Below are 16,643 nucleotides of genomic sequence, written 5' to 3'. Positions count from 1 at the left end.
AATATTTAAAAAATATATTTTAAAAAGAACAAATACAATAGTGATTTTCATGTGACATATAATATATGTATATTATAAACTATATTGCAATAATATAGACCAAAGAATTACAATGTGAACAAATCTGAATCCATATTTATGTCCACTTTTAGTATTGTTAAGAGCAACAGAAAGGTCTACCTAAATTAAACCATGTGAAAAATAACATTAGACATGAAGGCATGAAACTGATCAATGTTAAGTTAGAATTTTGGACTGGTGGCACAATTCAGTGGTAAAGCATGTGTGCATAATGTGCAGGGTACGGGGTTACAACCTTAGCAACACAAACAAAAAAGGCAGATGTTAAGGGGGGAATGATGCTAAAAATAAAGCAGAATATTAAAATTATGGATCATTCTTCTTCCTATATACACACCTAATAAAAAGCTACTCATGTTATAAGTTTCTCTTTTTAAAGAAAAATTAGTAGATAGATTAAGATACATTGGACAATTTAGAAAATATCCACCTTCAGTCAGCAGGAAAAGCTGGAGTACACTGAGAATTAGCTCTGTCTTTAGCAAAGTACCTCATTTGGGACCAAATCCCCAAATGCCAGAATTACCCTCAGTAAAGAGAAATGTGGAAGAAGTGATACACATGTATCTAAGTATGGTGATTTTCTAGGAATCATGAATGTACTTCCAACTTTTCCATGAGCTGGGATCAATGCAGAGAATTAGCCAAATATCAAAGATGTCCATTTATTTCAAGACATTTATCAGAATATTTTCTCAATTGCTTTTGCTGGCAGTATTATATTGTGTGTGCAAATAGTATACAATACAGTAAATTGTCAATACCCTGAGTGAGATTTTGACACTTATAGAGCCCTGCCCCAACACAACAAACCACATTAATAACTCCACAACTACAAATTGCTCCTAAATGTAATGTGTTTGTGCACTGATTTTTAAACTTTAATAAAATTTGTTCAAGGTACTATTTTCTGAAGTCCATGCTTTAGATCCAAAGGTGACTGAGCATGTACAAATATTCACAACTTGCAAACAAATTAATTTACATGTGTTTCTAGGACTACTATGTTTCCAACAATAATTCACAAAAGGGGTTAAAAATAATCCTTGTTTATTACCAAGAAATCTTTGTTGTTGTTGTTGTTTTATTTTTTAAATACATGAAAGCAGAATGCATTGCAATTCTTATTACACTTATAGAACAATTTTTCATACCTCTGTTTGTATATAAAGTATGTTCACATCAATTCCTGTATTCCTATATGTACTTTATTTTTATAATAATTTTTTAAAAGGAGAGAGATAATTTTTTAATATTATTTTTTTAGTTTTCAGTGAACACAACATTGTTATTTTATTTCTATGTGGTGCTGAGGATTGAACCCAGCACCTCGCGCATGCCAGGTGAGCGAGTTACTGCTTGAGCCACATCCCCAGCCCAATATATATGTACTTTAGATAATAATGTTTATCACATTCCACCATCCTTGCTAATCTTTACACAACACTCCTACACTGGCTCAGGGATTTAATGCATTAATCAAATAGATTTTCTGCAGCCTTTGCAGTGCTGTTGGAATGGCTATTATAAAAATCTAAATTGTCATGTATAGTGGCATATGCCTGAAATTCTAGAAGCTATGGAAAATGATGCAGGAGAATTTTTAGTTCAAAGACAACCTCATTAACATAGCAATGCTTCAATTAACTTAGTGAGAGCCTGTCTCAAAATATAACATAAAAAGGAATGTGGATATGTCTCAGTGCTATGCACCATGGTTTCAATACTCAGCACCAAACCAAACAAAACCAAGCAAATATCTCATAATTAATAAGGATTCCAGGGTACACAAATATGTAAAAATATTGGTGACAATATAAATTTAATAAATATATATTTTTATAAAAGTGTTAAGGTTCTTTAAAAGCCCAAAATAAAAATGTCACATAGTCAACTAGTAATAATTTGTAGTAGCAGTGCAAGGTTGTACATGCCTGTACTCCCAGTGGCTTAGGAGGATAAGAGGTAGAAAACTAGGGGTTTATTCTCAAGTTAAAAACCAGCCTTAAGAACTTGGCAAGGTCATAAGAAACTCAATAAAACACTATCTCAAAAATAAATAGATAAATAAATACAAGTGTTGGAGACTTGGTATGTAGCACACTAGTAAAGAGCCCTTGGGTTAATCTCCAGTATATACATAAATAAAAAGATATAAATAATAATTCTTGGTAAAAAATGCCACACAATCCAGTAATAATAATTCTGGTTATATATGTAAAGGAACTGGAATCCTTTTGCTAAAGATATTTCCACACTTCTATTTTTATTGTATCTTTATTCACAGTATCTAATAAAAGGGAAAAAATGAAGTACCTTTTACATAGAAAGTATATAAGAAAAGGGCTTCTTAGTGCCAATTAGTCAGAAGCTACACACTTTAAATTTAAACTGGTCCCTAGAAAGCAATACTCAGCAGTGTTTTCTAAATATTTCAAAACTTTGGAATATCTGGGAACATTGTTTTAGATATTCTAAAACTCAGAACCAGGTCATATGGGAGGCCAGAATGAGAACACCACACACAGTAAATTTTTCAATGGGGAATCTTAACACAAACACTGTCATAACCGACAGCAGTGTTGGAGATAAAAAATAGATTATGTTTCACTGATTTCTGGGTTATGGACTCAATCCAAATATATATTGGAAAAAATGTTAAGGCTACTGGTTAAAATCTATGAAAAACAGGTATTAAAAATGTACCAGGGGCTGGGTGTGTTGGTGCAGGCCTATAATCCCAGTTGCTGAAGAGGCTGAGGAAGAAGTATCAAAAGTTCAAAGCCACCCTTAGAAAAAGTGAGGTGCTAAGAAACTCAGTGAGATCCTGTCTCTAAATAAAGTAAAAAAAAATAGAATAAACCTGGGGATGTGTCTTAGTAGTCCAGTGTTCCTGAGTTCAATCTCCAATATCCCCATAAAAAATGTAGCAGGGGGCTGGGGCTGGAGCTCAGTGGTAGCTCACTTGTCCAGCACATGAGAGGCACTGGGTTCAATTCTCAGCTCCATATATAAATAAATAAAATATAGGTCTATCGGCAACTAAAATATATATTTTTTAAACAATGTACCAAGTTATTGACATGGACTTTGATCTAATTTGCTGTGTAAAGCCCTTGAGATTGAAGTTGGCCAGGCATGGTGGTGCAAGCCTGTAATACCAGCTATTTACAAGACTGAGACAGAAGTATCAAGAATTGAAAACCAGTCTCAGCAACAGTGAGGCACTAAGAAACTCTGTGATACCCTGTCTCTAATTAAAATACAAAATATGGATAGGAATGTGGCTCAGTGGTAGAGTGTCCTGACTTCAATCCCTGGTCTTCCCCCCCGAAAAAAAATGGGGCTTGGTAAATAGCACAGCTTGTAGAGTGTTTGCCTTCTAAGCATGAGGCTCTGGGGTCAATCCCCAGTACAGAGAGACAGAGCCAAGAGAGAGAGAGAGAGAGAGAGAGAGAGAGAGAGAGAGATTGAACTTGCATGTAATTTAAATTCAAGTTAGTCCCACTTTCATTTTTTCCTGCCACACCAGAAGAAAAGATTTTTCTGAAATATTTGGAATGTTTGGGTTATTTATTTATTTATTTGTATGTGGTGCTGAGGATCGAACACAGGGCCTTGCAGGTGCTAGTTGAGCACTTTACCGCTGAGCCACAACCCCAGCCCCTTCTGTGGGTTATTTTAATAAAATGGTTTGACATAAATAAACAAATAAACAAATAAATAAATAAATAAACCCTCAATTGAGGAACCATTACAGTTTTTAAAAATCCTTAATTGGGACATATAAACCTCATTTACGAGAGATTCATTCTTTTTAATGTCACCTAATTTTATTCTGCTTTCTTCTCATGTGAAAATCTCAGAATGATAAATTAAAATCTTTTAAAAATGCCCTCCAGTTCTTGAAGAACAACATTATAAATGATGCATACATTTGAAATAAAACATGGGAAAATAATGATTGATAATGCTGAACGTGGAGTTTTGAGATGAACCAAAATTTCTCAGTTTGCCAATTGAATCTGGGTGCTTGTCTCGTAAATTTTGAAGAAAAAAATCTATTTAAGCAAGAAGAAATAGAACTCCCATTATGTGGTATGAGGAATGATACCAGAAAAAAAAAAACTAATTTTGGTGTGCCAACTTAGAAGTTTACTGATGGTTTTGGGCACAACAGGGAGCAAAATGCATTTACAATAGGCTTTGGAAAAAGCATCTTGACTACCATGTGGGTTCACTTTCATCCTTTCTGTGACCCATCTCTTTTTATTCAAATTCAATCAGGAATCACCCCTGGGACAAAGGACTTTGTTGAAGGTGTTCCCACAAGTGGGCATCAAGATCTTTTACATTTGAAATAGGCCTTAATAGTGCTCATTAATATATCTTCCAGTTATCCTCCAGGTGTGGTTGAGTGAGGCCCATTATCCTGATTAAATAGTCATTATATCTATTCTTTGTTATTCTTATTCACCGTGAACAGAGAATTCTAGATTTGGATATGTGAACAGAGAGCTAGAAGACTAGGGGTTTATTCTGAGACCTAGGAAGATCTAAGCTGAAGTTCTGGATTTCAAATATTTGTTCTGGATTTGAGATACTGCTTCCCCTTTATTTAAAAAGCTCAGGACTCACGAGGAGCATGAGTTAAAAGGCAGCATCAACAAATTAGTGAGACCCTAAGAAACTCAAAGGGACCCGGTCTCTAAATAAAAATATTAAAAAGGGGTGGGGATGTGAATCAGTGGATGAACGCCTTTGGGTTGAATTTCTAGTACCAAAAAGAAAACAACATGCATGCATGCATACACACACACACACACACACACACAACTAAAGAAATAAATGAATGAATGAAATTAAAAAAAAAAAACCCTCATGAATAACAAGCCCTAAAATCAACATCCTCTCTCATGCATGCATACAACAAATGGATTTGGGGTTCTCTCCTGATAATTATCTCAGTGTTCACTACACAATCTGGAGATATGCTAGACTCATGGCACATGGATGCCCACAAAGGTCTTCAGAAAAAAAAATGCTGAAAACACCATACAATTATGAAATAAAATGCCCAGGTTTTCAGCTGCCAATCTAAGCCTCACTAGACTAGTAAGAGGGAGGTGACGGCTAAGCTACCACAGAGAGACCCTCTGGCCACAAGACTCTGGAGAGGACCAGGAGGAATCCCTAGCCATGACTGCCAGTTTCCACCATTGCCACTTCTGTCAGCTTTAAGCCACCTTCCTATCCAGTCTCAAGATAAAAAGGCACATTTACCATTTCCTGGCTTTCGGGGTTCTCAGTGTTCTCCCTGTGATGTGTTTTCAGATTCTGCATAGCACAGACAACTGGGCTCCGAATCCAGGATAGAAAGCCTGCAAAAAGATTGAAAGAATGGTGGGCTCCAGACACCAAGGGAACTGAAGATTGTGGAGGCCTGCCCCCTCATCACCGGCTGCGTCAGGATTGGACAGTTCTTACCTAAGAGACTGATTGGTCAAGGCTTCAGGCACTCCCTCCAACCTGAGCCAAGTGGGCCCAGAATCAGTCTGAACAACAGGCTGCTCCATTGTCATTGTTAAAAGATTACAGATCAGGGCTGAGAATGTAGCTTAGTCAGTAGAGTGCTTGTTTTGCTTATATAAGGCCATGGATTCAGCCCCCTACACTACACACACACTCTCCCCCGCAAAAAATTAAGTTAAGGACTTTGGGGACTAGGATTATGGTTCAGTGGTAGAGTGCTTCCCGAGCATGCATGAGGTACTGGGTTGAACACCCAGCACCACATTAAAAAGCCAACCAACAGAGGATGTGGCTCAAGTGGTAGCGCACTTGCCTGGCATGCATGTGGCCTGGGTTCAATCCTCAGCACCACATACAAAGACGTTTTGTCCACCAAAAACTAAAAATAAATATTTTTAAAAAGCCAACCAACAAACTACTATTGGTACTGTGTCCATCTACAACAAAAAATATTCAAGGAAAAAAAAAACTATGTATTGGACTTGTGCACCCTCACTACAGAACTCATAAACACTTTTTATAAATAATATATACATATATGTCTTCAGACAGTGTATAAAATTCTCCTGTGATGTCTTTTCAAGTAACTTATATTACAGGTACGCTTCACAACCCTGAAATCCTCCCCACTTCATTTATTATTATTATTATTATTATTATTATTATTATTATTATTATTATTACTATTATTATTATTTGATGGCCTGTTAATTGCATTAAATGCCTCTATATGGGGTTATTTTAAGGCAAAGTTTTCTTCCAATAATAGGACCTAGCCCAGAGAGAAGTGTATTGACACTTATAACTGTTTATAAGGTTAAAGCAATTTGTGAATAAATATATATTTTTATGAAAATGATATCACAATTACTTTAATATTTTTTTTTAATTTTTCAGTTCTTTGTCTCATTAAAAAAAACAGTTTGAGCTTTAAGCTCATTAGCAACGTACTTATATCTCTTTCCCCCAAAAAAGTGACTTACAGGTATAATTCAAATTTTTGAGACTCATAAATTTTTGATCCTTTATTTTAACTAGTGAAATCTAAAGATTTTCTTTTATTTTCACCTTTAAATGAAGTACACTTTTTATAGCTTTCTTGTTGTGTAACTGACCTTTAGTATTCAGCAAATTTTACACCCATTCTAATCACTTTGGATTATTGATGTTATTATGGAGAGGATCTCAAAGTGGTCATGCACAAGGTAGGAGATAGATATCGTAAGATATAAGACTGGTGATTGCTGAGTATGTAGATTTTGCTATACAAAATAAGTATTGGTGGATGATATGGGGGTAGGGAGAAAAACAGCAATGAAATAAAGAAGAAAAACTTGAACAGTAGAGGGGTTCACATGCTACAAGTCTACAATCATAGCATGAATATAGAGGGTAGTGTTCTTGGAAGCAGCAATTAAATTTCAGGGGAAAGAAAAAGGTAATTTTTTGCACAGTTCCCAAGTGAGAGAGCCAGGTGAATGGGTTCTGTGTTCAACTCTTCCCACCTAGGAGTGGAATTCATAGTTCATAGGGTATGTTTCAGTAAGTAGTAAAACATCATTTCTATGTACCTTTACACTTTTTCATGACTACAAGATGACTTTGACAATTCCAGTCACATTACATCTTTGCACTTGATAGTTATTCATTAATTCATTCATTCACTACATTTTTTTATTAATTCACTTTTTCTTTAGTTGTCATTCTTTTTACATTACTGGTGAATACATAATTGCATAAATATTTTGAATGTTGACTTTTTGGTAAATATTGTTTTATGTGTTTATTCATACATTTACTTTTCATTGAAATGTTTTTCCTTTGCCAAGCCTGATTTATATCGGACCTCAATCTTCATTTATAAAGACTAGATAAAATCACATTATTCCAAATAACTCAAGGATTTATCATTTTGGCAGAACCCTAATCACCTGCTAAAGTTGACCCAGTCTGGGTCAACTAAAAGCTGTGTCAAAACTCCTCCTTTTTCTTACATACACTTTAATAAAGAATTCCTCTCTCACTTTGATATTTTGGAGAGTAGACTTACTTCCCAAGCTGTAGTTAATAACCTAGATGAGTTTTCCAACTAGCTCACTATTACTTTTAAATTATTTACATCTTTGACACTAAGAGTGTCACTGATTACTTTTTTTTTATTTTTGCAAGATCTCTCTCTCTCTCTCTCTCTCTCTCTCTCTCATATGACAAATTGAAATCAGATATGCTGTTATACTAAGAAACACTCTCAGCCTTTAATGAATTATTCTATAAAGAAAAAGGGTTTTGTTGATTTTCTTAGAGCCTTACTAAGTTGCTGAGGCTGGCTGACTTTAATCTAAAGTTTGCATTATATATATATATATATATATATATATATATATATATATATATATATATATATATATATATATATATATATATAAAATGGTATACAATGGTATACATATATGTATACCATTGTGTGTGTGTGTTTATATATATATATATATATATATATATATATATATATATATATATATATATACCATTGTATACTCACCAGGAGTATATACACAATAACAGTAAAGCAAAAGTGAATGAGAAAAACGGAATGAATGAATAAATAAATAAATAAATAAATCAGATTAAAAAAGTACACAGATTTTTTGTGACTGGAATTATCAAATGTTGATTGTGGCCACATAAATTTGTAAAGCTACTTGGAAATGGTTTTATAGTATCTACTGAAACATACTCTGTGAATTATCAATTCCACTTCAAGGTGGGAAGAAATAAACACATAAGCCATTCATTTTACTCTTTCTCTTGGGAACTGTGCCAGAGTTACCTTCTTCTTTCACTTCTACCTTATTTCTGCCTCCAAAGAAACTACCACTTACCCTCATACTACCATTGATCCACCATTAGACTTTTTAAATCTGAACTCTTGAGCTGGTCCTTCTTTCGCTCTTTCCTTCACAGCACTTTCTTCTCTGCCCGTACCTATTCCACCAATACTTTTTCATGAAAACTCACTACTACATACTCAGCATCTATCAATCTCACATGCTGACCCCTCCCTGTTCTGCCTTTTCCATGGATCACTGTGAGATCCCCTCCACCCAGATATCAATAGTCCAGAGTAAGGTCAGGTTAGGGTGTTATATATGCAGGTTTTTAGAAATCATTTACATAACAATAAGCTTATAACAAGTGGGATGTATTTTATCTGAGGTTAAAAAGAAAATCTACAGACTACACGTGTTTAATTGAAGTGTCTGAAATTTATTAATCTCAATAATTTGGAAAAAGAAATCCTATAAAAAGGAGAGTAAAGAAAGGAACATAATACATAAAAGTGACAAATTTTAAGACACACCAAATGTATATATCCAAAGAGTGTCATATATTGGTGCTTTCAAAAGACAAATTAATTTGAAATAAATGTGGTTAATGTGAGATGTAGTAATCATTTTTAATCATATATAATGGTAGTATATATGTATATCTACAAATGCATCTCATATAATTATGGTTATACATTTCAAGAAATAAATGCTACAGTAATTTTTTTTTTTTTAATTTTGCTGACAACACTATAAAAACCTACATCTAGGTTTATGTATTACCAAATGTTCAAGACACATTTTATACTTTAGAAAGTTTACAGATGACCAACAGACCATTTTTTCAATTTTTAAAAGGAGTAGTATTTATTTTCAGTTAGAACATAATACCATCACTTATCTTCAATTTTTAATTATTTTTTTAAATTATATATGACAGCAGAATGCATTACAATTCTTATTACACATATAGAGTACAATTTTTAATTTCTCTGGTTTTATACAAATTATATTTACATGAATTCACTTCTTTATACATGTACTTTATATAATAATATACATCATATTCCACCATCATTTCTAACCCCGTGATCCCTCCCCTCACCTCCCAACCCCCAAAATGTCATTTTGATACACACTGATATATGCTATGAAGTTATAGAAAAGTATATACCTTATAATAATACGAACAGATTGAGTTTAATAACTAATACATAGCATAATAATAATAATAATAACCTTGCCATTTAGACATTAATGAATTGTACATTTGGCACCACTGACATCTTTTCCAAAAAAAAAATGACATCTTTTCCAAAAAAGGAGGGGTTATTTGTGGGGGAAAATGGTATTCTATGCTTTCTTAATATCAAGAATAAATTTATTTTCAGAAGTAATATATATTTCAATATAAAAATAAAGATTAAAATAGAATGAGGTTCCATGGCACACACCTCTAATCCCATTGGATTGTGAGGCTAAGGCAAGATAGTCCTGAGTTTAAAGCCAGCCTCAGAAACTTAGCAAGGCCCTAAGCAATTATGTGTGATCCAATCTCTGTTTTAAATTTCAAGTAAGAAACAATAACAACCAAAAGAATACAAAGTATTCTCATGAACTAAAGATGGAGTAGAAATTGCTGTTATTTCATCATGAAAACTGTTTATATATAGATGAAATACTCCTCATCAAGCTGCTTAGACCTGTAGAAATTATAGTATGTGTGTACAATGACAGTGTACAGTTATGTGATAGCATAAATCTAGAGCTATACTTGTCAATACAGTGGAAATCTGGGGCCTATGAGGAAAGAGGAGGTGATTCAGAAAAATAAAAATAATAAAGTTTGAGAAAAAATGGTTTCTAGAGTGCAGAAAGATTTTTGGTTTAATTAGAGTACAAAATACCACATAAGTATTATATTGAAGTTACATCTGTTAAATACATCACATGTATAATGGCTTTCAAGGAAAATATGTGGAACTTATCACAAACTAAATAAAAATTTACAAAAGCACATAAAATCCATGTGCGTAAATAAAACTAATAATTACAAATACAAGTATCTTAACTCAATTTAATATATAATATTTTCCTATCAAAAATTTAGCATGTTTTTCTTTAAATACAAGAAGAGAGCTGAATGTGTTGGTGCACAATTGTAATCCCAGCACCTTTGGAGACTGAGACAGGTGTATTGTGAGATCAAAGCCAGCATCAGCAAAAGTGAGGCCCTAAGAAACTCAGTGAGACACTGTCTCTAAATATCATACAAAATAGGTTTGGGGATGTGGCTCAATGCCCCTGACTTTAATTCCAAGTACCAAATAAAAGAAAAGAAAAGAAGGGACCAAAAAATAAATTTATCTTAGAAATAAAATATATGTAAAATACCCCAAGACCTTTAATAAAAAACAAATAGTATAGTTATTGTTATGAGACACATTTAATGTATATTATGAAACTGTATTGCAATAAAACATACCAATAAATCATAATATGAATCAAATATGAAACCATATGTAGCTCAATAGTACTGTTAAGAGCAATAGAATGGCATATGTAAAACCGACCATATGAAAAATAACATTATACGTGAATGAATGAATCTATCTAACCTAAAGTTAGAATTGGGACATAGTATCAACGTTCAGTTAGAGTGTGTGTGCAGAATGTGCAAGGTAGTCAGTTCCAACTTTAGCAACACTATAAAAAGCAAATATTAAGAGGGAATGATGTTGAAAATAAAGCAGAATATTAAATGAGACACTCTACCTCCATCTATAGATACATTAAAGAAAAAACTACTATGAGTGTCTCTTTGGCAAAATCATGAAAGAGTAAAGAGATTTAGATACACTGGATATTAGTCTTGTCGTAAGAAATGTACCACATTTGGGACAAAATCCCCAATTACCATCATCACCTCTAGTGAACAGAAATGTGAGAGAGGGGCTGAGGATGTAACTCAGTTTTTAGAGTGCTTGCCTTGTATGCACAAGGCCCTGGGTTCATTCTCTAGCACCACAAAAAAGGACATATGAAAGAAATGATACAAAAAATGTGGTGATATCTAGGAGCAATAAAAGCCTTCACAAGTGTTTCATCAACTGTGACCAATACACAAAAATACCCAAATATCAAAGCTGTCAATTTATCTCAAAAAACATCTGCCAGCATATTTTCCCAACTGCTGTTTCTGACAGATGAAGTATTATAGGTGAAATAGGGAGGAATCCAGTAAACTACTCTTAGCTTGAGTGAGATTTTAGCACTTCCTGAATTCTGCCCCAACCCTGATACACTAGTAATAAGGCCAGAACTACCAATTCCTCCTAGAAAAAAAAATTGGCTTTTTTTTTGTGGGTGTGTGTATGTGTGTATTGAATGTTTCAAATTTAACATATTTTGTTTATGTTACTATGTCCTTGATACACTAGTAATAATGCCAGAACTACCCATTGCTCCTAGAAAGTTTTTTTGTGTGTGTGTGTGGATGTGTGTACTGAATGTCTCAACTTTAACATATTTTGTTTACGTTACCATGTCCTAAAGTTCCAAACTCTGGAACAAAACGTGAATGAGTTTATGTAAATCTCTGTAGATTTCAAACAAATGAATTTACATTCTTTTCCCAGCACTTTTATGAACTATGATACCAAACAGTAGTTCAAAAAGGAGGTTAAAAACCAATGATCCCTGTTTATTCCAACAAATCTTTACAGAATAGTCCTACATTGGCTACTTCATATAAACTTTCCACAGAGATAAAATGCATCACTCAAAGAGATTTTCTGTAGCCTGGGCAGTGCTGTTGAAAAGGTTATTATAATAATATGAAAGAGCTAGGTGTGGTGGCAAATATACTAGAGGCTAGAGAGGCTGAATCAGGAGGATTGTGATTTGAAAGACAGCCTTAACAACATAGCACAGCTACAAGTAACTTTGTGAGATATTAGTGATATATCACCTGTCTCAAAAAAAAAAAAAAAAGACTGGGGACATAACTCAGTGGTAAGCACCCGTGTAGTTCAATTCCTAGCACCAAAACACACCAAACTAAACAAATAAACAAATATCTGAAAGATAGTAGGGACTCCAGAATATATGTGTATATGTATAGATAAAAATTTTGGTTACAATATAAAGTTAATAAAGATACTTTTGAAAAAACTATCATGGTTCTTTTTTTTAAAGAGAGAGAGAGAGAGAGAGAGAGAGAGAGAGAGAGAGAGAGAGAGAGAGAGAAAGAATTTTAATACTTATTTATTCATTTTAGTTTTTGGCAGACACATCTTTATTTGTATGTGGTGCTGAGCATCGAACCTAGTGCCGCACGCATGCCAGGCGACTGATTGAGACACATACCCAGCCCCTATCATGGTTCTTAAGAGCTCAAAATAAAAATGCCATATAATCCACTAATAATATTTTTTGAAGCAGGGTATTATTGTGAATGTCTGTACTCTCAGTGACTCAGGAGGATGAAACAGGAGGAACTTAAATGCAAGACCAGCCTCAGAAACTTGGCAATGGCTTAAGTGACTCAGTGATATCCTGTCTTATTTAAAAAAATAGGGATGTAACACAGTGGCAAAGTGCCTAAATGAATAAAAATAAATAAAAATACTTGGTTTAAAAAATGCCCTATAATCCAGTAATTAAAGAAATTGGAACACTTTTGTTAAAGAAATTACTTCACTTCCATTTTCATTATAGGTTTATTCACAGTATCTAATAAAAGGTTGGAACTGACTACCTTGCACATTCTGCACAAACACTCTAACTGAACTTTGCCACTATGTCCCAATTCTAACTTTAGGTTAGATAGATTCATTCATTCACGTCTAATGTTATTTTCTAATAAGAGGGAAGGGTGAGAAGACAAGGGTGTAGACCACCAGACCATATGTTTCTGGCCCTAGAGTAAATTATGTCATGGAAAAATCTGGTGGTAACTAAGAAGGATTGAAAAAAGGGTAAAAAAGCCGCAAAATTTAGTGTAAATAGTAGAGCAAACGAACAGATGTTCAGCCAGCTCAATAAGAAGTGCACTTGAGCTGCAGAGGCTGATGAGGACTTGGAATGACATCTCATCACTTCTCATCATTTGCATTATCCTCACCACTCTTAAACTTTGCAGCCACACCTTAGTGAGAGGGATAAAGGTAAAAGATTATGTGATGTTCTTCTCATGTGATGAAAACTTAATTTCAGTGGGGAGAAATCCAATGGGGAAAATAAAACCAAGAGGCAAGGTCTCCCACACATCCCAAATATATACTTTTATGAATAAAAATTTTATCAAAATTACTTTAAAATTTCATTTAACTTTTGTGCTGTCTGGTCTTATGAGAAAACAAATTTTATTTTAAACTTCTAAGTAATGTCCTAAGGCACTAATATTTTCCCATAGGGAAAAACAATATAATGCACTAGTATAATTTAAAAATTTCTAGTATTTATAATAAAAATTAAGAAGGACAACTTAAATCAATTTAATAACTTAAACCACTATATCCAAAATATTATTATTTTTGAAAATATAAATTGACTAATAAATAAATGTATTTTTCAAGCTTCATCCTAAAATTCATATTGGCCTCTCAGGGATATCTATGTTCACCACAGCTATATTCCATGTTTGAGATCTATAAATACCCTGACCTCAGCAAGGTGAAAAAAATGGACAACTCAGTTCTGTGTCATAGGTTATAGAATAAACATACCAAACAACATTCTCTCAGGGCCAAGGAATTGGAGAGACTCTGCACTTTGAGAGAGCAGCCATCTACAACTCAGAAGTGTACAAAAGTGGACACTGTTACTCACAGGATCCTGGGCACAGATCCATTTTCATTTTAGATACCATACTTTAACTAAAAGTGATTGGTATCACTGGAGAGAAGACTCCAGGTCATCAGATCATCAGTAACCCAGAAATTAGAGTCTAAACATTTTTTAAAAAAATATTTTGCAGTTTTGTCTTCAGCCTAATGGAGATTTGTGATTTCGATTTTCTTCTTTAGTATGAGGTACTCTGAGAATATCAACAAACATTAAAGGCATAGAAGTCTACACATATTTCTATATAATTCAATAAAGCCTGTCAAGAGATTAAAGTTTGAATTTAAATTAATAAAAATTTAACCAGTACCTATAAGGCACAATATGTTTTTCACATATCTTCTGTTCCACATGTGATTGAATCCTGGAATTCAGCCTATGTTTAGTGAATTAGATATCTATCACTGAATAAAAAGAAACTATGTAAAAATTATTGTCTCAAATGTGGGCTTATCATCAATTAAGGCTCGGTTCATATGGGATCTTTTTACTGCATTAGGTGATAGTTGGTAAGGTTACTGAACTTCAGAGGGAGATATGGTTGCCAAAAAAAAGCACCCTTCTTCTCAGAAGCAAATAAATTAAGGTGGGCTCATTCTCATGGAGGTGCCAGTGTTATGAAAGCAAAAACAAAGCATTCAAAATGTTTTCTGTCTAATACACTTTCATAGTCACAGATTTACATAAGTCACACACACAAAAAATAAGAGCTCAGATACAAAGTTTGGGAAATATACTTTGCACTTTGGCTACAAGAGGAGTAAAAACACATTGTCAACTTTATGTGTGCAGATAAGGCTAAAGAATTGCTAATATGTTGACACTCAGTAACATTCTGCTTTTTGTAATGGATGAGGTTTACATAGCTGTTCAGTGAGAAATAATATTTGAAATGTCTCATGAATATTAAGCAACTTTACTGGAATTCAGGATCAATTCTCTGTGACCCCAAAGCCACAACTCACATCCTCTAGACTACATGAATTATCACTCTTTCATTATTGTCTTAGAAGTTAGATAGTGGCACAAAAAAGCAGAATTTTTGTTTGCTTGTACCAAGGACTGGACTCAGAATACTTTATCACAAATCACATCTCCAGCCCATTTGTTTTTAAAGACAAGCCAAGTTATCACAAAGATCCTTAAGGCCCCACTGAGTTGCTGAGTCTAGCCTTGAACTTAAAATCTTTCTTCCTCAGCCTCTTGAGTCACTGAAATTACAGACATGCATTACAATATTGGCTCTTGTTTCATGGTTTATGAATAGGAAAAATTGAAATGCTAAACAGAGAAGCAGCTGTTATAATCACCCCTTTATTAATTCTGGCTTACTTCCTAAGGTTTAAATATTGAAACCCATATTTCAATGTATATTGAAGGTAACATTATCTATTATAGTCAACAGCCTGTTCATCTCCATTTTATCCAGACAATTTTTTACTGCCTAAACTTTGATCTAATTTGAAAATGTTACTCAATATGTTTGAACTTCTGGTTTTTCTTCTGGCATTATTAGGATACTAGGTTCAAACCGTACAGCTTATGGAAAATTATGGTGTGGTTATAGCTAAAGAGTATACGATAAATAAAATTTAAAACTCATTAGGATGAGGTATTTTCTTTATTTTTATGTATCCTTGGTGAATAAGATACGGAGTACACAGCCAAACCTTAAATCATACAAAACAGGCTCTATCTCTAGTTAATAAAGAAAAATATCAAATACAAAAAAATTGTGTTGCAAAATCACATAGCATTTGGTTTGTTAGCAGCACAGGAATGGGTTTCTACCATATTCAGTTATATATTATCTATCTATCTATCTATCTATCTATCTATCTATCTATCTATATATATATATATATTCTAGATCACAAAAGTAATATAAATATGACTTCAATATATATGATATCATTATATGCAGCCATACAGAAGTTGATCAATGATAAGTTGCAAGAATGATGAGCTTGTTTAGATACCATCTGGAGATGGCTTTTAGTAATCCTAGACAGGGGGATTGTGTTCAAGTCATATCACAATACAGCATATTTTTTGAGGCCTGTGGATGCAGAGCTCTTACCTCCTTGCTAATAGATCATTGGAGAAGACTTCATGTGTGTAGATTTTTTTGATGATGAATCCTAAAAGGGTGGATCATTGGAAAGGCCAAACATGGCTATAGCTACTCTATTGTTGATGCTTCCAACAGTTTAATGTTATTATTGTGATGATGATTATTATTAATATTATTATCATTTACTCAACTAATAAATACCTTGATTTAGTGTATGCATTCATTGTCATAAACATTTTCTTCTGAGCATGTGTTCACTATGTAAATTATTAATCATGCAC

The sequence above is a fragment of the Marmota monax genome, unplaced genomic scaffold (genome assembly GCF_021218885.2).
Source record: "Marmota monax isolate L192 unplaced genomic scaffold, Marmota_monax_Labrador192_F-V1.1 WCK01_AAM20220418_F8-fsc00565, whole genome shotgun sequence".
Classification (NCBI taxonomy): Eukaryota; Metazoa; Chordata; class Mammalia; order Rodentia; family Sciuridae; genus Marmota; species Marmota monax.
The sequence above is the reverse complement of the archived record's forward strand: the minus strand, read 5'-3'. Positions refer to the sequence as shown.